Genomic DNA, 14,212 nt, shown 5'->3' with positions numbered 1-14,212 from the left:
TGACACATAAACTAACACACCTATACACACACTCAATCATTCACAGAGAGACACAAACACACACTGATGCATACACTGTCATTCTGATGTATACGCTGCAGAAAGACTGGCACACGCATATACACATTTTTTCTTTAGTGACACATCCACACACACGGTAAGTCATACACTTACACATCTACACACACTTAATTAAACACTGACATACCCAGTCACATACACACACATACACTGACACACCAAGGCACACACATACTCATACAGTGACACACCGAGGCACACTCTGATGTATATACTTGCACATGCAGGGACATAGTGACACATACATTGACACACCCATGCAGGCATTTATTCATACACTAACACATCTAGACACAGAGTGACACATGCACTAACACCATCTCAAACACTTATTAATACCTTGATACAGCCATACAATACGTACAACAATGACATAGCTCTTCATGAAAAATCTGGTGGTTTTTATTTCAATTTTTGCAAACAAATTCACTATTTACCATTTTAAAAGTGCAAAGACTGAAATTATATGTAAAACTGTTGCATATTAAAACATCTACTGTTTGAAAACACTAAAAAAACAAGGAAAAAAATTAACAAGGGAGAGACTTCTATTACTGCAACAAGAAAATAATGTCCTCATACTTTCAAATGACACCTTCATACAACCACTATTTAAAATTCATAGATGGTTGGCTGATGGTACATATTCCTGGTTCTGCGTCACTTGAGTAACTTCCAGTGTTTTTAACAACTGTAACATTAGCATATGTCATTTTGCTTTTGCAATGAAAAATAGTTATTGGGGAGAAGATACATCCTTACGGCTAGAGTGGTCGACCTCAAAGCTGGGGAACCGGGTTTGAGTCTTGGCAACGACGCTCAACATCCTGTGATTCTGGGCAAATCACTTAATCTCCATGTGCCTAACAAAAATAAATGTTTCCATCTGTAACAAACCTGGTGCTCATGTAAAGCGCTCTGATACCCGATGTCTCGGGTCTAGTTCGAGCAATATAAAACTCTAAAAAAAAAAAAAAACAAGAGAATAAAGAAAAGAAATCAACAATGGTATCCCTTCTCCATTTCTAATATAGTGATAATGTTATTTCTTTCTATTAAAACAAGTTCTTGACAATTAGCACCATGGACAACCATTTTTTAAATTCTGTGAAAGAAAGTGGTATGCTGATATTAGCAGGAGGTGGTTGGATGTAGATGATGATAATCCGACATCAGCAGTACATGTTGCTTTCTCCATCAGCTTTCTAAAATATGCACATGCGTGGTTGCTTTTGATGTGCTTTCACATCTGCGATGTGTCATAACTGTACTTTTTCATAGTACCTCTCGAAAGCTGCTTCTCACAAACTTACATTCAACAAACTTTGGAGTGGCTTTCTTTTCTCCAGATGGTACAACAAACCAGTGCCACACATCACGCTCCTTTTTGTTGGAAGTAACTTCTTGTTCCACTCCTTGTTCCTCCTCTTGTGCAGCTACAGCAGCTTATAGATTTGCTTCCGATATAATGGAAGGATCAAATAGCTTTGCAACTTTCTCCACCAACAGCCAGGATTAAAGTGACTGTTTTAGTTGTGGTTTTACTAAAATGTGGATGTGGTTCACATAGAAATGAAGCTGTGGGTTTTATTATCGAGTGAGTCAGCGGATTCCGATGGAAATCCTTGGTTTTGTACAATAATAATAAAACAGCCCATTTCAGAAAGAAATTGACAAGAAAAGCCAGCCTAAAACTATATTGTAATTATAAAGTTTGTATATCTCTAAAATAATTGTTTAGTATTTCACAGAATCTATGGATCGGATCCACAAGTTCGCTGCAATCATGTGACTGGAGCAAAAACCATAGAGTTGGTATTGGACAAACCCTGCAGTTCTGTGCAGATTCAAATAATTATTTTAAAATGCTGTTATAATACATATATAGAAAATATTAACAATGATCAATTTTCTTTTGTTAAATGACTGTTATTATTTCCATTTTACTATGATTGTTACTCCTCTGACATCTATTTTTGATCTTTATGTACTATATTATCCCCTAACATTTTGCATCATTATCACTGCTTTCACATTACTGTTTTTGTATTATTCACAGTACTTTCTTTTTATATTTTTCAACAAATGCAAAACTTTCAACTTTTTTTGTCAGATTTTGCATCTAGATGTTCATTCTTTATTCAATACTGTGTAAACTAATATTAATCCATGGGACTGGCCACTGACTCTGATTCTATCAGACCTTCGGTGATCAATGCACCAGAAAATTAATAAATAATCAAATTGACTGAAAAATAGGACAGAGATGTTATACCTAGTAAACATAATTTAAAAAAAAACTATAGTAACTTAGTAAAAAAAGAGCCTACAAAAATAATATAGAATTAAAAAGAACATTTAAAAAACTTGACATTCACTAAAAAAACATTATAGGGAAGGAGCATCTTTCTGGAAGAGATATATATATATATATATATATATATATATATATATATATATATATATATATATATATATATATATATAACTGAAAAAAACCATAGGTTTCAGGGAAGTTATAGTTACTTGGACATTTGACTCATATAAAACAAGAGAAATTCACCCGGTATAGTTAGGTGAGCTAACTATAACTCGCTCGCCCACGATGCACTGGTGATGATGTCACATATTACATCACTCATGACATGGTCAGTGACATCACTCATTATATCACTGATGACATCTCAAATGACATCACTGATGACATCATCCAGTGAATGTGTGATTCTGTAAAGTTTAAATATTTTTCATATATATCTATGCCAAGGTCTATTGAAGAATGAGTGGATGTAGAAGTGCCGGAATGGATTATTTAGTAGATGCATGACTGACTGTATAAGTCACTGATTGAACGTATGTTACTGAATGCATGGGATAGTGACAAAACTGTGTGAATGTCTATATTAGTATCTCAGTTGGTGTGTAAGCAGGTGCATGGGTTGGTGAGTAGCTACATCAGTGTCTATATTGGTTATTGATTGATTGTATGAGTATCTGTATGGGTGTCTGAGTGTCTATGTGGGTGGGTGCGGGGTGTCTGACTCTGTGCATACATGTCTGATTTACTGGTTGTATAGATTCAAAAGTGCATCTCGGAAGGGCTGTATGTGTAGCTGACTGTGTGTACAGGTGTGTTGACTAGTGAATTGATGTCTCAGTTGTATATATGTGAGTAACTATATATGTTTTTAGACAGTATATGTGAGTGTTGGGGTATATAATTGACTATACATGAGAGACAGTGAATGCAAATGTGTCTACATACATGAATGTGTACTTGTATTAGTGATTGTATAAGAGAGTAAGTATGTGTTACTAGCTATATAAATAAGGGAGGTGGTGTGTGTATAAATAAGTCAGGTGGTGTGTATATATCTGCATAGGTGAGTATATGGGTGTGTAATTGATTTTTGGCATGAATGAGTAGATGTGTGAGTAACTCTATGGTTCAGTAGCACTGTGTGAATGTATGTACAGGTGTATGAGTGGATATTATGCTGATGGAATGATGAGTGACAGCATGTATGAGGGACTGTATGAGTGTATGTCTAGCTCACAATATATAGATAGGAATCAGTGGATGGGTATCTAGTATCTGGTATTGGTGTGTCTATGGTTTCAAAATTGTAGTCTGTATTTTAGAGTACGTGTTTTAAAGGTTATATTAGAGTGTGAGGAGGTGTGTCAGACTATCACGTGGATGATGTCATCAGTGATGTCATCAGTGAAGTCATGAGTGATGTCACTGACCATGCCATGAGTGATGTAACATGTAACGTCATCACCAGTGCATTGCGGGTGCGCAAGTTATAGTTAGCTCAACTAACTATAACGGGCGAATATCTCTGGTATATATATATATATGAGTCAAATGTCCAAGTCCCTGAAACCTATGGTTTTTTTCAGTGAATTTTTAAGGGTTTTTAAATGTTAATTTCTAACTATAATTTGCCTGAAACCTATGGTTTTATCAGTGAATTTATAAGGTTTTTTAAATGCTAATTTCTAACTATAACGTCCCTGAAACCTAAGTTTTTTTCAGTGAATTTCTAAGGTTTTTTAAATGCTATTTTCTAACTATAATGTGCTTGAAACCTATGGTTTTTTCAGTGAATTTCAAAGTTTTTTTAAATGCTAATTTCTATCTATAAAGTGCCTGAAACCTATTTTTTTCAGTGAATTTCAAAGTTTTTTAATGCTAACTTCTAATTATAATGTTCATTTAACCTATAGTTTTTTCCGACACCCAAGAAGGACACAACACCCACTGCCACAACCCTCAGGACCTCCCCCCGTACAACCCCTCTCCCTGCAGAACAGGACAGCGAACCCTCCAAAAATGGCATGGTCCCTTAGCCATATAATAGCTCAATGTTGGGAAATGTGGCAATTGTTTTTTCAGTAAATTTGAATTTTTTTTAAATACTAATTTCTAACTTTAATCTTCCTGAGACCTATGTTTTTTTGTGAATTTTAAAGGTTATTTAAATACTAATTTCTAATTATAATGTTCATAAAACCTATGTTTTTCTCAGTAATTTTGAAAAAAAGTGATATTTCGTTACTTTAATATCCTAAAAATTGTTTTTGTATTTGTTTTATTTATTTTTTAATGTCTTCTTGTTTTTTAAGTATTAAACCACTACATACATTATGAAAGGGAGCCAAGCCCAGAGCCACATCTGAAGACCAACACATGTCATACACCTACTGATCAAGCAGCTCCGACACCCAAGAATGCCACAACACCCACCACTACCTGCAGGACACCCCTACCACCGAGGCAGCGCAGAACAAGACAGCGAACATTCCAAAAATGGCATGGCCACTCAGCCACACAATAGTTGAATATTGGGACAGGTGTGAACAAACTATATGTGAAGAAAGCAATTCACCCATGAATAACAATGCACACAATGCAAAGTGTAGCGGTGATGTGCTGGACACATCTCAGTATGCAGAACACACACCTCTCCATGTGCACAAATACCACTGGTGCTTGTAATGTTGTGGACAGTAGACCCAACCATGTTACGTCAAACACTAGGGACGATCTCAGTCACGTAGCTGTATCGTCCTCCCTGTAAGCATAAGCGTAACCTGAGTGGGCTGGTCCGACGTACGCCACTTCAGCATAAGAGTGTGAATAAATAGGCCAGGGCTCTGGGCGTGGTTCACTTGTGAACTGTGAAGACCAACGACTGTGCCAGAGCGGCAGGCCTCACCCTTTCACGAGGCTGCCGCCATTACCGCGGGTCTCCACAAAACAGGCCCCCTGCGAACCCAACGGCACAGCACCGCAGACTTATGTCTGTACAGACTACTGCCTTCGATCTACACTGCGGACAGCAGGCATCACAATTCAGATGGAGTAGCGATTGCAGATGACGCAGTCCAGTACATAAGATACATTGCTCCCAGTGCGGCCCTCTTGGACCACGCATCATGGCAGGGTGCGCACACGCTGAGCGCCAAAGGTACCACTAACTCAGTGCACCACAAGTCATCGCCATGTGGCTTTACTGAGGCAAAATTCAATAGACAAAAGACATTGATCTGAGTGAGGCCCTCCCGGACCACGCATAATCACAGGGTACGTACACGCTGAGCGCCAAAGGTATTTCTAACTCAGTGCACCCTAAGTCATCGCAAGGAAGAGTGAACAGTTTTATGTCAGCAGTGAGGCATACTATCACTCGAAAATCACCCAAAAATAATTATAATATAAAAAGAACAGAAGAATCGAAGTACATTAATGATTACAATCCAGTAATTTTCAAGATGTGGAATGCAAATATGGACATACAATATGTTGCAGATAACTCAATTACTGTTCCTCGCATACTATCCAAATAGAAGACCACACCTGGAAAACACACGTCTATATGAGATACTGCAACATTATAGTTTTAGAAAAAATTTTACTGAAAAAATAAATGAAGGGAAATATGCTGTAATTGGATGTGATGGATGTTTCTTAAAGAATGTCAAAGGAAATTTGATTAATCACAGGAAATTAAGTTGTGATACTCCAGATAAGAGAGAGTTTTTCTATTTAGTTCTTCTGCAACTCTGAAATGGAATTACTTGGAGATTTTGACTGCTATGAAGATTCTTTCAAAGCATGTAAAGACATTGCTACCAGTGAGGACCGCCCGGACCACGCATCAGCGCAGGGTGTGCACACGCTGAGTGCTTCAGGTGCCACTAACTCACTGCACCACAAGTCATCACCACGTGGACTTATTGAGGCAGAATTCAATGCAAGCCACAACACATGGTGCCACTAACCCTGTTCAACACAAGCCGGCAACATGTGGTGCCAATAACCCACAAGCCGAACGATCCCACATGTGGAACTGTGTCCTGAATGGCAGTGACCCCAAGTCCGTGGCAGCAACCACAGCACCAGACTCTCTTTAATCAGTTAGGAATATTTCCATATGCAAGGCTGGCGACATGTGGTGCCACAGACCCTGTTCAACACAAGCCGATCCCACATGTGGAACTATGTCCTGAGTCCTGAATGTCAGTGACCCCAAGTCCGTGGCAGCGACCACAGCAGCATACTCCCTTTGATCAGTTAGGCATATTTCCATATGCAAGGCCGGCGACACGTGGTGCCACTGAACCTAAACTACACAGGCCGGTGGGGCCACCAACCTATGCATGTTCCTGTGGGCCCTTGCTCACCACTACCTCTGGCCTGCACTGCGGTCAGCAGGGCTCACAATTCAGATACAGTCGCGATTGCAGATGACGCAGTAGGCAAGAGACATAGCTCCCACTGCAGCCCGTCCGCACCAAGCAGCATCACAGGCTCATACACTTCGACAGTGAATTCTATACATATTTCATCTATTCATGATACACCAACACTGCAGTCAGTAGGGCTCACAATTAAAATTAAATCTTGATTCATTAATTACAGAGTCCACTAGGTAAGTAACTATCACAGGCCTAAAACCTACATACTATCCTTTCAGTATCCTTGCTTCAAGAACTTTTTTTATATCAGTTATAGCTTTAGTACAATCAACAAATTAATCTTCAAGTGCAAAAAAACACTCAATAACAGTCTACACTGTGGGCAATAGAGCTTGCAATTCAAATTTTTGACATGTGGTGCCACTAACCCTGTTCAACACAAGCCGTGACACGTGTTGCCACTATCCCTGATCAACACAAGCCGATCCCACATGTGGAACTGTGTCCTGAGTCCTGAATGGCAGTGACCCCAACTTCGTAGCTGCGACCACAGCACCAGACTCCCTTTGACCAGTCAGGCATATTTCTATATGCAAGGCCGGCGACACGTGGTGCCAATAACCCTGTACAACACAAGGCGCAAGAAGAGGTGCCACTAACCCTGTTCAATACAAGCCGATCCCACATGTGGAACTGTGTCCCGAGTCCTGAATGACGGTAACCCCAACTTCGTGGCAGCGACCACAGCACCAGACGCCCTTCAGTTTTATTTGTTGTTGTTTTGTTTAAATAAAATGTTTTATATGTAAATCTATACATGACTAAGATTCTTGTTTGTCCAACCGCACAGGGACAATTCTGGGCCCAAAAAAGTTGTTGGGGGTATGTTGGTAATGTGGGGAAAGGGTGTGTTACCTGCTGATGTGGGGAGAGGCAGCGTGAAAGGGGTATCTCTCACAGAAAGAACTCCGGTATGTTTTCAGAAATGCCTCAGACAGATGCCAGCTGACGGACTGAATCACAAAATAGCTTTTCAATGCTTATGTAGTGTGACTTATGAACAGTTCGCACCCAGGCTCGCAGAGGGACAACTGCGGCCTGTCCGGTGGACTCGCAGACACAGTACTACGAGCCGTCCGCTCCCAAAGGAACAGCAGCGTAGTAGCTCGCAGAGTTACTGGCACAGCAGCGTACTAGCTCGCAAAGGTAGAGAGCTGCGAGCCGACAGACTGGTTTCTAATGCTACAGCTCTGAAGTGGTGACATTGGGAAGAGGGAGCATGAAAGGGTTATCTTGCACAGACAGAGCTCTGGTATATGAAATTGCCCTGGGACCTTGCTTTTATATTTTCACTCGATGCAAGAAAGCGTGCTTTCTGGACCATGACCTTTCTCCCTACCAAATTTGGCATAATTCCATTCAGCAGTTTGACCTGTAGCCTTGTCTAAAGTTTGCTATGGAAAATCCATTCAGAATATAAGTTTTCACACCCCCACATAGCTACCTGTCGCAGGTGTACTCGCTGTTGGTGGTCAGGTCAGTGGTCTAGTTGTCAACATGTCACAGCCACTCCCTGAGGGCAGGCTTGCACACACACTACACCCATCCGGCACATGTGTCTCAGGCCATGTGACCACGCAAATATAATACATCGACAACGTCACATCCTTTATTGCCGGTGGTGACTGGATGGCAGACGCTCCATGGGTCTCAATCATAAAGACTCCATGAAAAGTTGCACAGAGGGTTAGTCGCACCCTGAGCTGTATGGCAGTCAGGGGCCTACTACAACGTGGCGTGGACTTGACTTACACAGGGTTAGTGCCACCCGAAGCTGATGTGGCCGTCAGGGGCCTACCACCACGTAGCGTGGGCTTGCGTTGCAAAGGGTTAGCGGCAACAAAAGCTGATGTGGTCTCCGCCATTGATGACTCAGGACTCAGCAACATGTGTGAGATCTGCCGGGCAGTGGAGAAGCTGATGTGGTCTCTGCCATTCATGACTCAGGACTCAGCGACATCTGTGAGATCTGCCGGGCCGCGGAGCTTTGACGGGCATGTGGAGTGCCCACTGGTAGACACTCCGGTGGCAGCAGGTAATTATTTGGTCATGGATGCGCAGGGGCGGCAGTGTCTCTCTCTCTCTCTCACTTCCCTCTCTTCACACTCTCTCTCACGCTCTTCCTTCCTTTTCTTCTCTTTCTCTATCTCTTTCTCCATCTCCCTTCTCCCTTTCTCACTCCCTTTGTTTCCTTCCCTCTCTTTTTCTCTCTGGCTTTTTTTTTCCTTTTCTGTGTCTCACTCCTTTGATATGCGCATTACACACGTCCTTATTTTGTGCTTTATTTTCCAGGCTGTGTCATCAACATTCATGGTCCCGACAGGAGTTTGTTGTTTTGTGTTCATTTCGTTAAATTTAGTTTATCCTTTATATATACGTTTACAAATAATAAAGTTTGAAAGAAAAATCAATAAAGTTTTTGGTTGTTACTTAAGTGCTGTGTGACTCTTTCTCGTTCTTATTAATGTTATTTGGTGGTGTCCACCATGGTGTTAAATTTGGGGGCAGTTATCACGAGAATACTGGTGATGTCTGTAGTTTGCACCAGCTTCTGAATAGTGTGTTAGATTTATCTCAACTGTAGTTGCATTAAAGTGCTGATAATGAGATGCAGAGTAGGCGTTCCCATGCAAAAATACATGAGGTGCACCTTTGCGATTTATTCTAAATTTAAAATCCTGAATTGAATTGCACTGCGGTAGTGGGTGCATTTACAGTGTACACATAAAATCAATGAAGAAATCTCATTGTATTTATATATTTATATTGATTGGTAATAGTGGGTCAGGTGCTGGATCTTGACGGGATACACTGCCAAGTTCATTTATTTTTCTGTACACGAAAAAACCACATCAAAACTTTCACAAAGAAAGGCAAAAACTGCGATGCGAAACAAATTCCAGAGATAAGCCACATTAGCACGAGAGATTTTACACCTGCTTTCTGCTGGTGTTAAGCAGGATGACTACCTGCAGCATGAAAGGGAACACCGCCAAGAGTCACACCTGAACATCCACAGGTGCCATAGAGTAAATGAGCATGATACACGGATACCCATGAGGGCCATAACACTCATCGCAACAACCCCAGGATCTCCAACGCCCCCCGAACCCGCATCTGAGCAAGTATGTCCATGTGGTCATTGTGTTAGCATGATAGGCACGGGCCCTGCAACATCACAGTGTGCTGTCTTCACCGGACGTTACTGTGTCACCTCAGCGTTGGCAGTGAACCTGGATATGTACCTACGCACGCATTCTCCTGCATGCACAAGCAGCAAAGGGAACAGGGTGTCTCACACATCTCAGTGTGCAAGAAGTACGGTAAGTGTGTCTCTGTGTTCTGGTGTGGCCGCCACAAGGGCTGCAGCAGTCAATGTTGTAAAGTGGCATGCACCACCTCCAAACGGCAGTGTCACGGTGTGATTGGAATGCCGCAGGACATGCGTGAATAGGCATTACAATGGTGTGCTGTAGGAGTGCACAGGATACAACAGCGCAGCGCACAAAAGTGTGGGGGCTCGTGGGAGGGAGGAGCAGCTGTTTGGCAATGTAACACACAGTGAACCCACCCATGTGCAACATGCTGGGCATCTCGTTCATGATGACCAGTGTTGCAGATATCCCACAACACCCACAACCGACCTTTGTACACATCCTGTATGAATGCAGCTGGAGAAGTTACTGTAAGGATGAAAGGTTCTTTGTCTGAGCTATCTTGCGCTAAAACATCTGCTGCTCCGAGAAGCAACTTGCAAGTGGCCAGCCCCCCCTGACAGATACGATAATATTGGCATCCGTCTCCCACACCACGCACTGCCCGATTTGAGAACAACGAGTGGACATCCCACACTCAAAACTCCTTTGTTGTAGTTAGCGTGTGGGAAATGGCCTTCACACGTACTCCCACCACAACCCTGCCCTGCATCCGTTGCACACAGACCCAGCTCTTTGCACCAAGCTGTGCCATTTCATCCACAAGACTGGCACACGGCAAGCCAGTGCAGCTACAATCAGAGCCTCTGATGCATAGAAGGGCATCCCGAACACATGGTCGACTCCATTCACGTCCACCTATACCTTGCACGTCTGCTGCATGTCCTGGGTGCACTGCCTTTGGCAGTGCTGCGGATCACTTACCAGCTGAGCTTCCGCATTACAGACGTCACCAGCGTTCAACCTGTATTGCAATGTCGCACATGCCTATCCAAGTGGTGCATGGACGAGTGCCATGTAGCTGACATGGATTACGACGGGTGTGTGTGCCCCCTGTTAGCCCATGACCAGCAGTGTCATGGTGATGCCCGTTTATGGCAAGCATGGATGTTTGGCATGCATGTTGGGAACTGGGCCTGGGAGATTGCACGTGTCGTAGTATGCAGTGAGCAAATTGACCCACTTCCCAATTCTGCTTTGGTGCACATTGGGTACAGTGGTTGGAGTCAGCATAACTGTCCTGGTCAGCTGATGGATTACGTCGACGAGATGTCAACTTTTGTGGCCAACCATCACTCATTAGAGATAGTGGCTTACGCAGCTGCACTCGCGTTCATGGATGAGTGACAAGGTAACTGCAACCACGACTCGATGTGCTACATTGTACGTGTCCCGCCGCATCATTGCACGTCGTGCATCTGGTCACATGTCCCAAGACGACAGCGGACATGGCCGCATTGGCGTCAACTCATGTCCGAGGGGCGGACAACCAATGCTGCTTGAAACTGACGTATGTTGGTGATGGACTACCCGAGGTGAACATGGGCATTTTCCTACATTCCTTATTCAGGCATCCTGCTGCATTTGTCTACATATCGTGGCACTACTCTTGGCCGTACTGACACACATTTTCTATAAAGATTCCACATTTTCACTTGTCTCCAAATGTGTTGTGTCTTCATTTGTATGCCAATGTGTGTGTCACGGACTCTCTGGCTTCCTGCCATACGTGAATTGCTACCCCATCCGGACTGTGGATTTGTACTTATGCGTTCTCATGTGCCTGTTTCGTATTTACGCTTTTGGATGTTTATCCGCCGCAGGCGAGTGCATTTGTGTCCTGTGTTCGATTGTGCGAATGTTTGTGTTTGGACAACATTGTGTTGGATGCTGGTGTGCTCTGCTCCCTATGTGTGTGTACTGCATTGTGTGTGAGATGTCCCTTCATGTGAGGTTTTGTTCACCCTTCTCCCTTTCAGGCAGTGCGGTTTTCTCTTCTGAGCTTGTTCAGTGGTGTGATGTTGGCGGGTTGTGTGACTTGTGCTCCTTGTTGCTGTGTTTCATTTTTCAAAAAGAACTATTGAAGGACAGAATGCAGAACAATGTCATACATTCACCCCAGTACAGACATCTGAGCCTAAATCCATTGGTATTTTGCTCACCATGCCATTCCAGTTTGGACCCAGCCATATGCAAATCAGTCTTGACCCTGTGCCCAATGGGACCAGTCCAGCCCGAACTGCCAGGCCAGGTCCTCCCTGGACTGGAAACAAGCATCCTAGGACCGGTTTCGGGGTTTCACCCCTCTTCAGCCAGGATAGCTTGATTCCAGTGGCATGGAGAGCACGGGACTCACGTCTGAGCATACCCGTCCCACTCGGGGTGACAAATGCAAAAAGAACTATTGATGGACAGAATGCAGAACAATGCCATACATTCACCCCAGTTCAGAGATCTGGGCCTAAATTTATTGTTTTTTGCTCACCATGCCATTCCAGTTTGGACCCAGCCATATGCAAATCAGTCTTGACACTGTGCCCAATGGGAACAGTCCAGCCCGAACTGCCAGGCCAGGTCCTCCCTGGACTGGAAACAAGCATCCTAGGACCAGTTTTGGGGTTTCACCCCTCTTCAGCCAAGATAGCTTGATTCCAGTGGCATGGAGAGCACGGGACTCATGTCTGAGCATACCCGTCCCACTCGGGGTGACAAATGTTTCATTTTGGCCATGGTTTGTCTGTAGTTGTGCTTTACTTTATTGTGCATTTGTGCCATTGTGCCCATCTTCCCTCGTCCCCCCACTCCCTGCTTCTTCCTCTTGCTGGTGCTGTTGTGTCTGTAATTTTGTTACTCCACACATAAATACATGTAAAGAACAAATTAGAATTGTTCCTTGATTCTTTTAGATTGCAAAACGTCTCTCTATTGGTTATTTTTGAATTTTCCATATAAACTGTTTTTTTAATATTCAAGGACACATAGAAGTCAGAAGTGCAACGTATTCTATCAACACACTTTCTAGAACATTCTACAACACGTGCAGGTTAAAAGTTCATAATTTTTTTTAAACATAACAATATTTTTTTGCAACATTTTCTCGAACATTTAACGGCACGTGCAGGATAAACGTTTGCGATTGTTTTAAGTTCGAACAGTGCCTTCCAAATGCAAGTAGCAGGTGTGGTTATGTTGACCAAATTTTATCCTATGAGATGTACTCCAGGTTTATCTGCTCTTGCTTAACCAATCACAAAGATGCATTTCCACAAAACGAATGTGCACCCTACTTTGAGAAAACAATGCTTTTCATCTCCCAATCAGTTATCGTTATGAATGAGAAAAAAAGGTAGTTCCCCACCTTTGAACATAGCTCTTATTCTACGAACGGACTGCATGAGCTACAGACATCTATCCATACTTCCCAGCCATCCCTTCAAAATGCTAGTGTGGATCGTAGGACATAGCTATGTTTTCTCGTGCAAGAGGTATGCAGAACAGAGACGTATTGACTTAGACCTAGCTTTACAAAATGTGGACATTAAATGGTTTGGACAGAAAAGATTGAAGTGGCACCAATTGTTGGCTTTGGTTAAAACCTGTTTGCATCTCCAACACCCTGACCTCATGATTGTGCACTGTGGTGGAAACGACCTAGGCACATTGACTGGGGTAGTTTTGGAAATGCTAATGACAGACACCTTTCGACAATTGATGTTGCATTTGCCTCAAACTGTCTTTGTATATTCCAATATATGCCAAAGACAGAAGTGGAAATGGTCTAACCAATTTTGTCCTCAGATTGAAAAATCTAGTAAGAATGTCAACAAAGCGGTGTCTGCATACCTCAGAGACCATAGAATGGGGTCGATCTACAACAACAACATACGTTTTGATATGGCTTATATCTACAGAAGTGATGGAGTACACTTCACAGATCAGGGAAATCAAGTTTTTTCTGAATAACCTGAAGCTGTGCATCTGCACTTATATGTAGCTCCAACTAATAAGAACAAGGGCACTTTTTAGAGCCACCCTATAACTGACAACTTAGACCCGCTATTTTAGGGCCAGGTAATGGCAACTCCCGGACCCTCGCCAAAATGTATTCTCCACACAGCTGTGGCGCAGCGGCCAGACCAACTGACTTT

Source organism: Triturus cristatus, chromosome 8 (genome assembly GCF_964204655.1).
Source record: "Triturus cristatus chromosome 8, aTriCri1.1, whole genome shotgun sequence".
Taxonomy (NCBI): Eukaryota; Metazoa; Chordata; class Amphibia; order Caudata; family Salamandridae; genus Triturus; species Triturus cristatus.
This window is presented reverse-complemented; position numbering follows the sequence as displayed.